The following is a 10,387-nucleotide window of genomic DNA, read 5'->3' on the forward strand; positions in this document are numbered from 1 at the left end:
CCTTGCTCTCTCTCTCTGTCACACAGATGGCGAATTCAATGCCATCGGATTGACCCTAGGAAAGCCCGGAGCCTAATCAAAATGGGCAAGCGAAACCTCCCCCCTCCCCTTCCGTCATCGCCGAGGCAGAACCACACTGGAACACAGGTTGTTTATGTATTCTGTATGCCGAGATAAGTCGCACAACCCTGAGCCGCCGCTGCGTTGACCGTTTCTCGAGTTGAACGTCCTCCGCCATGTAACGGATTGCGGGCGCACACCACAATACACCGCGAGAGACCAGCGAAGGGGGACCATCGATTCTCGCGCCAGCAGACCAGAAACCATGGTCCACTCGGCTGCGCGAAGAACCTGAACTGGGCGGCTTTTTAGAATAAATCATTCTGCTCGGTCCGCACCAGCCCGTGTCCTTGAACTTCCACGTCCACGTACCACACGGCGGGAGCGAAATACAGGAAGTAAACTAACGGGCAACACGGCGGGGACCATTCCGCCGCCACCTGTCGATCATCGATCGACGGCTTTGTGATGATTAGCTCACCTCGCCACTTTTGCCGGTATTTTGCGTGACGGTTACCTAGTCCGATCTTTCAACTAAGCGCTAATTGATTCTGACAGCTACTGCTGGCCTACGCGTTTTCTCATTTTACTCGGTCAATGCCATGGCCATTCGGCGGCACAGCAGGGTGGAAAGCACGTGCTCGTACTTTATGGCGCTCTGCGGCTTCACTACTTTTGCTGCGAATCTCTCGTCGTCCGAACTGCCAACCGACCAACCCTTCAGCTTCAGCGCCTTCATTACCATCCTGCGGAGTCAGGCGTAGAATCCTTTAGTAGAATCCGTGGAAGGCTATACCGAGGTGCGCATGACCCCTTGACACAGTTCTACGTTCCAAATCACCTCCTTATATTATATTAATACCCCTCCGTGCCCGTGCCGATGACTCATTTTCACACACTGTCCACCGTACATAAATCACGAACCGTCGCGACAGATCTAAGGTTTGAGCTGCTCACCGTCTGGCTGTGTGGCTAGCGGTTGTGCGCACGGAACGGTTCGCCTGTATTCCAGCGGACCAGCACCAGTATGCACCAAGGAGCTCCATAAATTTCACGTTCAATGTCAGACACCCCCGGGAGGGTGCTATAGTCATTCTCGGGCCCGTTGTCCAACTAGCGAATTACTATTGGCTATTTAAAAAAAATAACATTCTGATCCAGCTCCTTGCTCATCCGCTCCGGTCGTCGAAGGTCAAGCTGACCCAATTATGGGCGAAGTGTGAATGAAAACACCCCACACTAAACGCTGACATTGAAAAAAAAAACTTAATCGAAACAAGGTCACTTCACACGCCGCCGCTATCAGTTCCCGTGCGTAGCGTTGTCACTAGTCACACTACCACGGACAGGACCAGGACAAGCAGAGGCAGGTGGTTCCCTCTTCCGATTGAAGGGGGGGTGCCATAATGCGGCGCCCCGGCTCGATGATAACACCAACACGTTGAAGGTTACGATTTGGCGCCATGGTGATAACTGTACGCCCTACTGTCAAACAACGGCCGGTACGCGTCCTTGGAGTCGCACGCGTCGTGTGCCGGCCATAAGCGATGGCAATATAAGCGCCGATGTAAGCCCTTCATGGCTGAAAGGCTTTCCCCCCTCCGGCCTATCCGAGTGAAATGCTCGGCACAAAGCAGCAAATCCATCCATTTCATCCATTCTGTCTGTCTGTCCTTGGCGGGGTAACGGGTAAATGTGGTGGCCCTTTATGACAGCCGGATGATGTTCGGCCGGAACAGTTCGGTGGCGCCAACATTTCCAAGAATTCGTTTACTCATACGATGCATTACCAAGGACGGGTGGAGTAGTATTTACACACAGCCCAGGGTGCATCGGCGGTGTACTTGACCGCATTTGCGGATATTAATAACGCATTTGAATTAAACATTCCCATGTTTAGCGATGACAGCTGGGAGCTGCTGCTGCTGCTGCTGCTGCTGCTCGTGCTGCTGTAACGCTCGCGAAGATGCACATTTTAGATAAACTATAAGCTCCGTTTGGCCGTTGGTGGCGAAGGACGGTGACGATGAAGTGATTTACGGACAGTCAACACGATCAAAGGTGTTTCAGTCCATCCAGGCTCGGATTTGTCGCGAAAGAAAGCAAAGAATGCCGTGTTCTGGGCATTAAAACAAAGTGTACTATCCAGCACTTCGTGATTTTTTAAGTTAAAGCGATATGCAACTACTTCCACTTCAACGGAAAGTTTCAGGCACCTGCTACTGCTGTTACTGGAAAGCAAACTAACAGAAATCGTAGTTCCAATAAATCTCCAATAATGCCCTTAAATGGTGTTTGAAGGGGAACCAATGTGAACCAATATTTACCACACAACAGCAGCACTTCACACCTCCTTCAGAGAGAGACGACCGGTGAAAGATCCGCTGCAAGACACAAAGCACAAACAACAATAAACATCCTCAGGGCATGGAAGCTGTCGCTTTTGTGCGGCCCCCCTACAACCCCTACTGACTGACGGCAAACGGGCAACCTTGACCGAAAAATGGCGCTTAGGGGGTTAGGGGTGCTCGAGTTCCTGTTTGCTATTTTTAGATTCAAATTTTTCTTGGCTTTTTTTGTTGTTGTTACCTGATCTTCTCATGCCACAGATACACCGTCAAGAGAATGGACGGTTCTAAGCCTCAAGAAGACGGGAGTTCTAAAACCTGAACCGGACACACACATACACATCGTCGTCGTTGGCCTTTTCCAGAAACCAAATAAAAAACACATCTCCGGAAACCGGTTCCCACTAGACAGCTGATCTTCTGCGGCTGAGGTGCTTACACGGATCACGATCCGTGTTTACCAACAGACGACCCTCATCCCGGGCCACTGATGATGATGATGATGGTGGCGATGATGATGAGGGCGCTTTATGCGAAGGGGAAGGCAGCACGCCACCCACGTGGCTGGATCAGCTGTTTACGGAAGCGCCGCGAACCTGCGTCGCGCACGCCGGCTCACGGATGAGCGCTTTTTGGTCACCGAACATGCGGCTGAGTTCTACGCGTGAGTCAAACCGAATTTTATTCGCTTGTTTATTACGGCGCACAAGGAAATCCAGCGAGTGACCAATGCGCGTACTTCAAAAAGTGCGTGCGTAGAGTGTGCCAGGACAGCTGATGTTAGAGCGGATTCTGTGCGTTGAATGCCGACGACGACAACAACAACAAACGTGACTCATCATCGCTGGTGGTAGTGGCATAACTTTTGGAGCTCAACGGACCTGCGGCTGTTTCACCCCCAGCAGGGCACCGAAGTAAACAAGCCTACTCCGTTCACCTGTTATGTAGCAAAAGATACACACGACACGGCTGTAGAATCCGTTATCGTCTTGGTGGGGAGAGGCGATTGTTGTTTACTTAAAAGGATGGAGAGGGTTTTGTAATCGGGGGGAAGGTGTTGTTGTTTACCCTCCAGTGTGTGTGTGTGGAAAATTTCCTCTCTAGGGCAATTAGAATCACAAGAATTATCTCCCTTAAAAGTTTCGGCCAAAAACAACACTCACATAGAGGCAATGGCAAACAAAACGACTCCCCGGGTGGCCTTGTCGTTGAGCATTAAAACAAAGCGACAATGTTTTCAACAACATCGCGAGTAAATAACATGACGCTACAAAATGATTAGGACCAAATTAACAATCTAACAGCTGGAGGAAGTGATTTGATGGTTTATGATCGTTCGATTTACAAGTCAGTGTTGGAATTTACCTTCTAAATGCATTGATTTTACACTAAAAATGAACGTGCTGTTTTAATTAAACCTTTTTTGATTACTTAAAAGATGTTTTACATGTTCTAATCAGAAGTATACGAAGCATCTGTCAGGGCATTATTTCTATTGAATAAGCGAAGAATTTGTTTGAAGCCATTGCAATTAAGGTTAAAGAATTCATATATCTTAACAGAAAGCCGGTAAATTTGAACATGCTTTCTTAGTAAACGTCTTGGATAATACAATTGATGAATCAAAAGACGTAAAAAGAACCTTAACCCATCACCACAACAACAACTGTAAACAGTGGAAGGCTTGGAGCAACCATGCGATTGGAAAAGCACCTTTTGCCAGTTTTCACTCTGCCGTGGACGTCCATTTGGAAAATCTAATGGAAAACATTTACCTCCTCCTCCTCCACCGTTTCACCCCTTTGTTGATTGTCTATAATTTACGACACGATTGTCTCTCTCAACGAACTCTTTTCACCCGAACGCTCGATCGCTCGATGCATTTTCATCAGTTGGAACCAAAACCAACCGAGAGAAGAAAAAAAACAGTTTTCCACCTTCCTTTCATCGGCTTGGCCACGAATCATGATCTGGAAGGTTTTTCTTTTCTTTTCGATGACGCCAGCGATTTTTCCGCGAAAATCCTTTTCTAAAGCTGCCACATGGCGAGCGAAAAATGTTTGGCGAATATCTAGAAATTCGCCGCATCGCCGCTTGCTTGGATGCACGCCGAACCATCGTTTTCCCGGCGCAGAAACGCAGGAGCAGAAGTGTAATGGAGCAACCTCAGTCACCCACCAAAAAAAAACAGCGAAGCTACGAGTAAATTCCAGTAAATCGAATTAATTGGACTTGGCTTCGGTCCGGACCAAAGCACCAAGCACGCACCGCATTTTCGCCACCGCGAGAGGTGGGAGGGGGATCTCTACATCAAACACACAGACACAACAGCATCGGTGCACCGCGATCGAGTTGATTTTCCACGCTGTGATGAATTTTATAGCCTCCCCTCTGCACACCTTCTTCTCCCATTCTCCCACCTCTACCGGTCCGAAGTGTGGCCATTGACCTGTGTTTGCGGGCGCCTCGCGGACTCGCGCTTCGCTGGTTTGCTCAGCTGGCTTTTCTTCGATCGAAGGAAGGAAACCGTTTTTCGGGCGTCGTCTCGAAACTCTTCGACGGATCTTCGGGCGGAAATCGGGAAACGATAGAAAGTTTTCGACTTCAGTTCCTCCCTCCCACTCTTTCTCTCGTTCTCTCTCTCTCTCTCTCTCTCTCTCTCTCTCGCTCTCTCTCTCTGTCTCTCGACTGGAGCATTGTGGCTGCTGCGCCTGGCTGACCAACCGGCCCAGGCTGCCCCAGATTAACTGGTACTGTTGCTGGTTGCTGATCAACTGAGTGGAGAGGGATTTTCCCCCGGCATTTCGGTAGTAAGGAGACACCCGTGCTATCCCCTGCTGCTGCTCGTTGGGTCCGTCGCTTTTACTGCATGCCACCACGGTATGTGCAGTGATTCATCAATCGGACAGCCCCGGTACTGGCCCGGTATGGCGAGAGGAGCATACATTTAACGCTTCATTATCCAGGTGCCGCCATCGCGCCAGCAGTCGATCGCTGCAACGATCAGCAATTGTGATGGATTGGGTGCACAAAATTCATCCTCCCCCCGCGTGCTCGAACTGATAAGAGGTGCTTCCGGATCGAGGTGAAATCGATTTGTTCGAAGGCGAAAAACGGAACTACATAACATCATGAATCATGCGACACTAACGATGTGTTTGCTTCCATTTTCTTGGATTTCTATTTTTCCCCTTGAATTGGATAGCTCGCCTCCATGTCCTTCGTTCGATTACCAAACAGAGACTGGACCTTGCTGCAGCAACGGCGGTAGAACCCTTGAAGAATGGAACAAAAGTAAGTTACCCAGAGTCCACCTGAAGCATCCATTATGCAAAAATAAACACTAACCTTCCCGGCAGGATTTACCGCCGGGAGGACCCATTGGCCAGAGCGCTTTACTAGGGCTTCATTCGCGTTTGGTCGATGGTCTGGTGGTCTGACCATCGGTGACCAGCCAATGCAAGCAGACCGTTGCAGACCAAACCCACCGAAACGCCACGCGTTGCCACGCGTTGCCACGCGTCGCCTACTCCGGATCGTGCTGTTACTCAACACACCTAACCGTCGATGGATTATACCGAATCGATCCGTCACCTCTTTGTGGCCACGTTGGACCACGGGATACCCAACAGGTCAGGTGATTCCCCGAGAAGTGTTTCGTTCTCCCCCTCCGTAGCCTCGCAGTCGTTGACCATAAAAGGCCATTCCGCACGCCAATGAAGCCAACGGGGCGCCGGTGACATTTTGCATTTCTGCCACTTCTATGACTCAGCGCCTGGGCCGTGGCGGATCCGGGCGGATTGTGGTGACGATAAAAATAAATACTCATAACGGCTCTACGGCTGGAGTCGCACGTGCCGTGGAGGTGTTGAATCCTCCTTTATTTTGAAGTGCTTTAAGTAAGCGCACCACAGATCGATGTGAGAGAGGAGGACTGGCAGAAGGTAGTTAGGACCGGTCCATTTGTATGCACGTGTGCGCGATTCCCCATTTCTAGGTCACCCCTGTGTTGTGGTGTTCCCGAGTGTGACACCCGTCCGTGTGTCCTTCACAAGACATCCATCCGAGTTTCCTTACGCATCCGAAATGCATTAAACATATCTCTCGCTGAGGAGTGAATTCTAACTAAGCGCGCAGTCCAATTAGACGCTACCTCACAGAGAGTGATCTCCCCATGATCAACTGCCTCTAGCTCGTCGAGACTTCTCGATCGGTTGACTGACCGGATCGCTGACGGCGTACAGTTGAAAGATCCAGCAACAGCAACAGCAAACCCCACATCCGTTAAGGGCAAAGGGCTATTGCTCGCGCACAAGGCCACAGCAAACGCGCCGTTTCGTCGCGTGTGTGACTGATTGACTGACTGAGAGGGTTTTTGGTGGGGGCGCACTGAATGTCACTTAAGACACTTGCCAGCAAGATTGATCTACACGACGTGCGAACGAACCATGTTTACGGAACCTTTTTGACGCCAGCGACGCGTTAAACGCGATCCGATTGTGTCTCACGCACCATCAAAGGAGGCATTGTTGGAACAATGGCGTTTTGGGTGAGGTTCCATTCAACGTCGGTTCTACGAAAGCAACCGCGAATTCATTGATTAAAATTCAAAATAAAAATCCCCACTCGGAAGGTTGCTGCTGCTGACGAGCGTGAAGGAGGAAGAGGAGCCGATCTCCAGCTTGCAGTTGCACAGCTTATCCCCCCCGCCTCCCGGTGGTCACGGCCACGGTGTGCTGATAAGCGAGCAACGGGGCTTAAAGCAACGCTTATCCGATCGTTGTGTGCACGCTTGCCCCGGTGATCGAGTTTCGTGCTCGACTTTCGTGGCCAACGCCACGTGGCGTGGACTGGACTTCCGCCTTCCGGTGGTCCGAATCTGAGCGGCGAAACCTAACAGATCGTGCGTCGCGTGTCATTACAGCTCGGTAGGCTTAGGTCCCGGTCCACAAATCGATTGCGTGATGCGGCGTAATGCTGCGATTGGAGGACGCTTTCAGTCTGATCTACATCTGCACTATTGGTTGATGGAGGAAAAGCATTTTCTGGGATAAAATGAGCAATTTTGGGAGTCATTGTGCTCTATGAAAATTAAATACACGCTCTACTCGAATCACGCATGCTCCAGGAAGCAATAACAGCCGCCGATCTGGACTGATTATCTCATTAACACGGCAAACATGTGCGCCAGAGGGCCCAATTCATTAACCACAAGAGGGCACAAGCCACACACGATACTGACCGGTGTGCGCACTCTCAGAAGCAGGAAGTAAACGCCACAAGATCGATCTGAGCAGAACGATTCTAGTAGAAATATACAGAGTACCGTGAAACGAACCCCCGTATGTGTGTGTGTGTGTTTATGGCGGGTGCTAACTGTGAAATGCCATTCAATCACGCGACACGCGCCCATGTTCTCACCCGTGGCATGGCGGCTCTCTGACATTGAATCGCTGAACGTTTCATTGAACTTGAAATAGGCGTCCGGAAGCATATAACAGCAGCATGCATGCAGCAGCAGCACCACCACCACTCGAGATGCAAATCTCGTGCCACCGGCGGCAGACGGCAGTTTCCACTGGCCACTTCTCATACTCATCGTGTGCTGGCTGGCTGGCTGGCTGGGCTCCACCGGCAATTACGTCGACGAAGCAGCTGCTGCTGCTGCGGTGGCGTCGCCGACGCTGGTCGGTGGAGATGTGATTGTCCAACTTCACGGTCAGACACACAGACGACTACCGTTAGGTTTTTGCCAGCAGTCTAGCCCCGGTACAATATGGGCTCCTCGTGAGTGTGTGTCGAGCTACTGCTGGTGCTGGTTGTCGCGTTATGGTTCCCTAGCTCTCCGTAGAGCTAAGGTTGATTGAATCGCGTAATTACAATGCTTCGACCACGGAGAGTAACGACCACATTCCGTCCGGTAAATAAACGATCACTTCTCGCGATGCGATGATTGCGATCTGCACGATGGTTATTGATCTTGTGATCTAGTCTGGTCGCCATTTCGGAAGTGATCATTAGCTATTCCCCGGTGCAGCGCGAAACACCGAGAACACTGACCTCTCGCGACGTGTCGCGACAATCTGCTACATTTAATAGAATAAATTCGAAAAGAAGAACCGAAAGAATTGTGTATCTCGATCGAGATTTTCATTTCTAATTTGCTGCATAAAACACTTATTTAAACGTTAAGAGATGAATTACCGCAACTGAAACACACAAAACAGAAAAAGCTCTAATTGCTCCCCCTTTGCTGATCGTTAGCTGGCCAACATAAACAGGTGGTGGCCAGACCTTCGCCGCTATGCTACACGCAACACACGCAAAGCAGCGCCTCCACCCCGGTGGAAAGCGAAAATGTAATTTCATTTTCATTTCATCCCCGTGTGGCCGCCCTTCGTCGGTTGGAGTGAATTATGGTGGCCGCACCGTAGTAAAGCTAAAGATCCTATGCTCGCAAGCCCTCGGCGCACACGCGCACACGTGGATCGCACGCTAATGTTCCCAACCCCCCAAACAGGCCTCGGAGGAGTGAAGGAGCCTCAAGTTCGTTAAAGAGTGCAGAAAGAAAGTGCCGCCGATGGTAGCATAACGTAATGCGCGAGAGAGAGAAGCAAAAAACAAAAATCTCCAAATTCCTCCGATCGGCTTGCCGTATGCCGAACACCGGGACAGGACGATGGTGTGGTTTCGGCATGGCAATGGTTAATGCGCGGGCATTAACCACGCGCAAACCAATTGCCACGTTAATGAAGTACGTCGTACGTGCGCATCTCGCTCCCTTGACTGACGGTGCCTGTGTGTCTGGTGGTGGTTCAGGTTCGCTGCAACCGTATCCGGTAAATTGTTGCCTAAACGAAACTAAACCGGCAAATTCGTGCTGCGGTTTAGTGTTGATCCGGTGAGGCGGGAGGGGAAGGGTTTGCGCTGGACCGCTGGAAGACCGCACAATAGACGTCTGAGACGGGGTCGAGCAATAGAAAGCACCTGATGTTGTAAGTCTCCCGGACCGGCAGCAGCAATACGACGGAGAATGTCCCAGGAGAAAGGTTCCGTGTTATGTTGCGCTGCTGGTACACGTGCTTTCAGCAATTGTTATTGTCCGCCAACGTTCGCGAATCGCGCGCCGCTCGCGACCGATTGTAATTGTCACCATCATCCCGGCTCTCTGCACGGTCGGTATGCTTTATGCTCCCGTATGTTACGCTATCTGGCGTCGCGTCACTTTTGGCGCTGTCGGTGATGGGTCGGTACGATTGTTCGCACATTTGCACCGCAACCGGAATGGGTATTAGTACTGCGATCGCTGCTGCTGCTGCTGGTACCTCAGGGAGTGAGTGAAAGTGTGTTCGACTTGTTGTGGTAACAGAGGGTATCAAATAGGTATCAGTCCTGGGTGGGATAAGTGTAGTAAGTGGAACCGATCGGTGGGGGACCCACATTTCGTGAGATGGCGCATTGCATAACTTAGGACGAGAGGAAATGGCATTAGCTGATGTCACTTACCGATCGATGTATTCTTGTAAACATGAAAGGATGACAGAATCGTTTAATTTAATCTATAAAATCATTGAAACACATGCATTATTCATCTGTCGACGATGCTTTTACTAAATATACCCTTGACTCAACGTATGTAAAACGTAAAACAACTAAAAGCCACAAAAACGTGACCAACAGATTGAATAATGGGAATGCACACCTGCAGCAACACACTCTACAGTACACGTCGATTGTTCGGATGCACGGATCGCGACCACGTTTTGCACCATGTCAAGGTTCCATAATCGCTACGATCATCTCCGATCGCCAAAAAAAGACACACAAAAACGACAAACCCATCGTTGGGCGAAACGGACGCAGCAGCAGCAGCAAAAAAGCATAAAACAAATGATTATTGAAATTAGACATGCACGCATTAGGGACCGACCAACCAGGCAGGCAGGCAGGCAGACAGGTGTCCTTGGTGCTGGTGGTGA

This window comes from Anopheles darlingi, chromosome 3, assembly GCF_943734745.1.
Source record: "Anopheles darlingi chromosome 3, idAnoDarlMG_H_01, whole genome shotgun sequence".
NCBI lineage: Eukaryota > Metazoa > Arthropoda > Insecta > Diptera > Culicidae > Anopheles > Anopheles darlingi.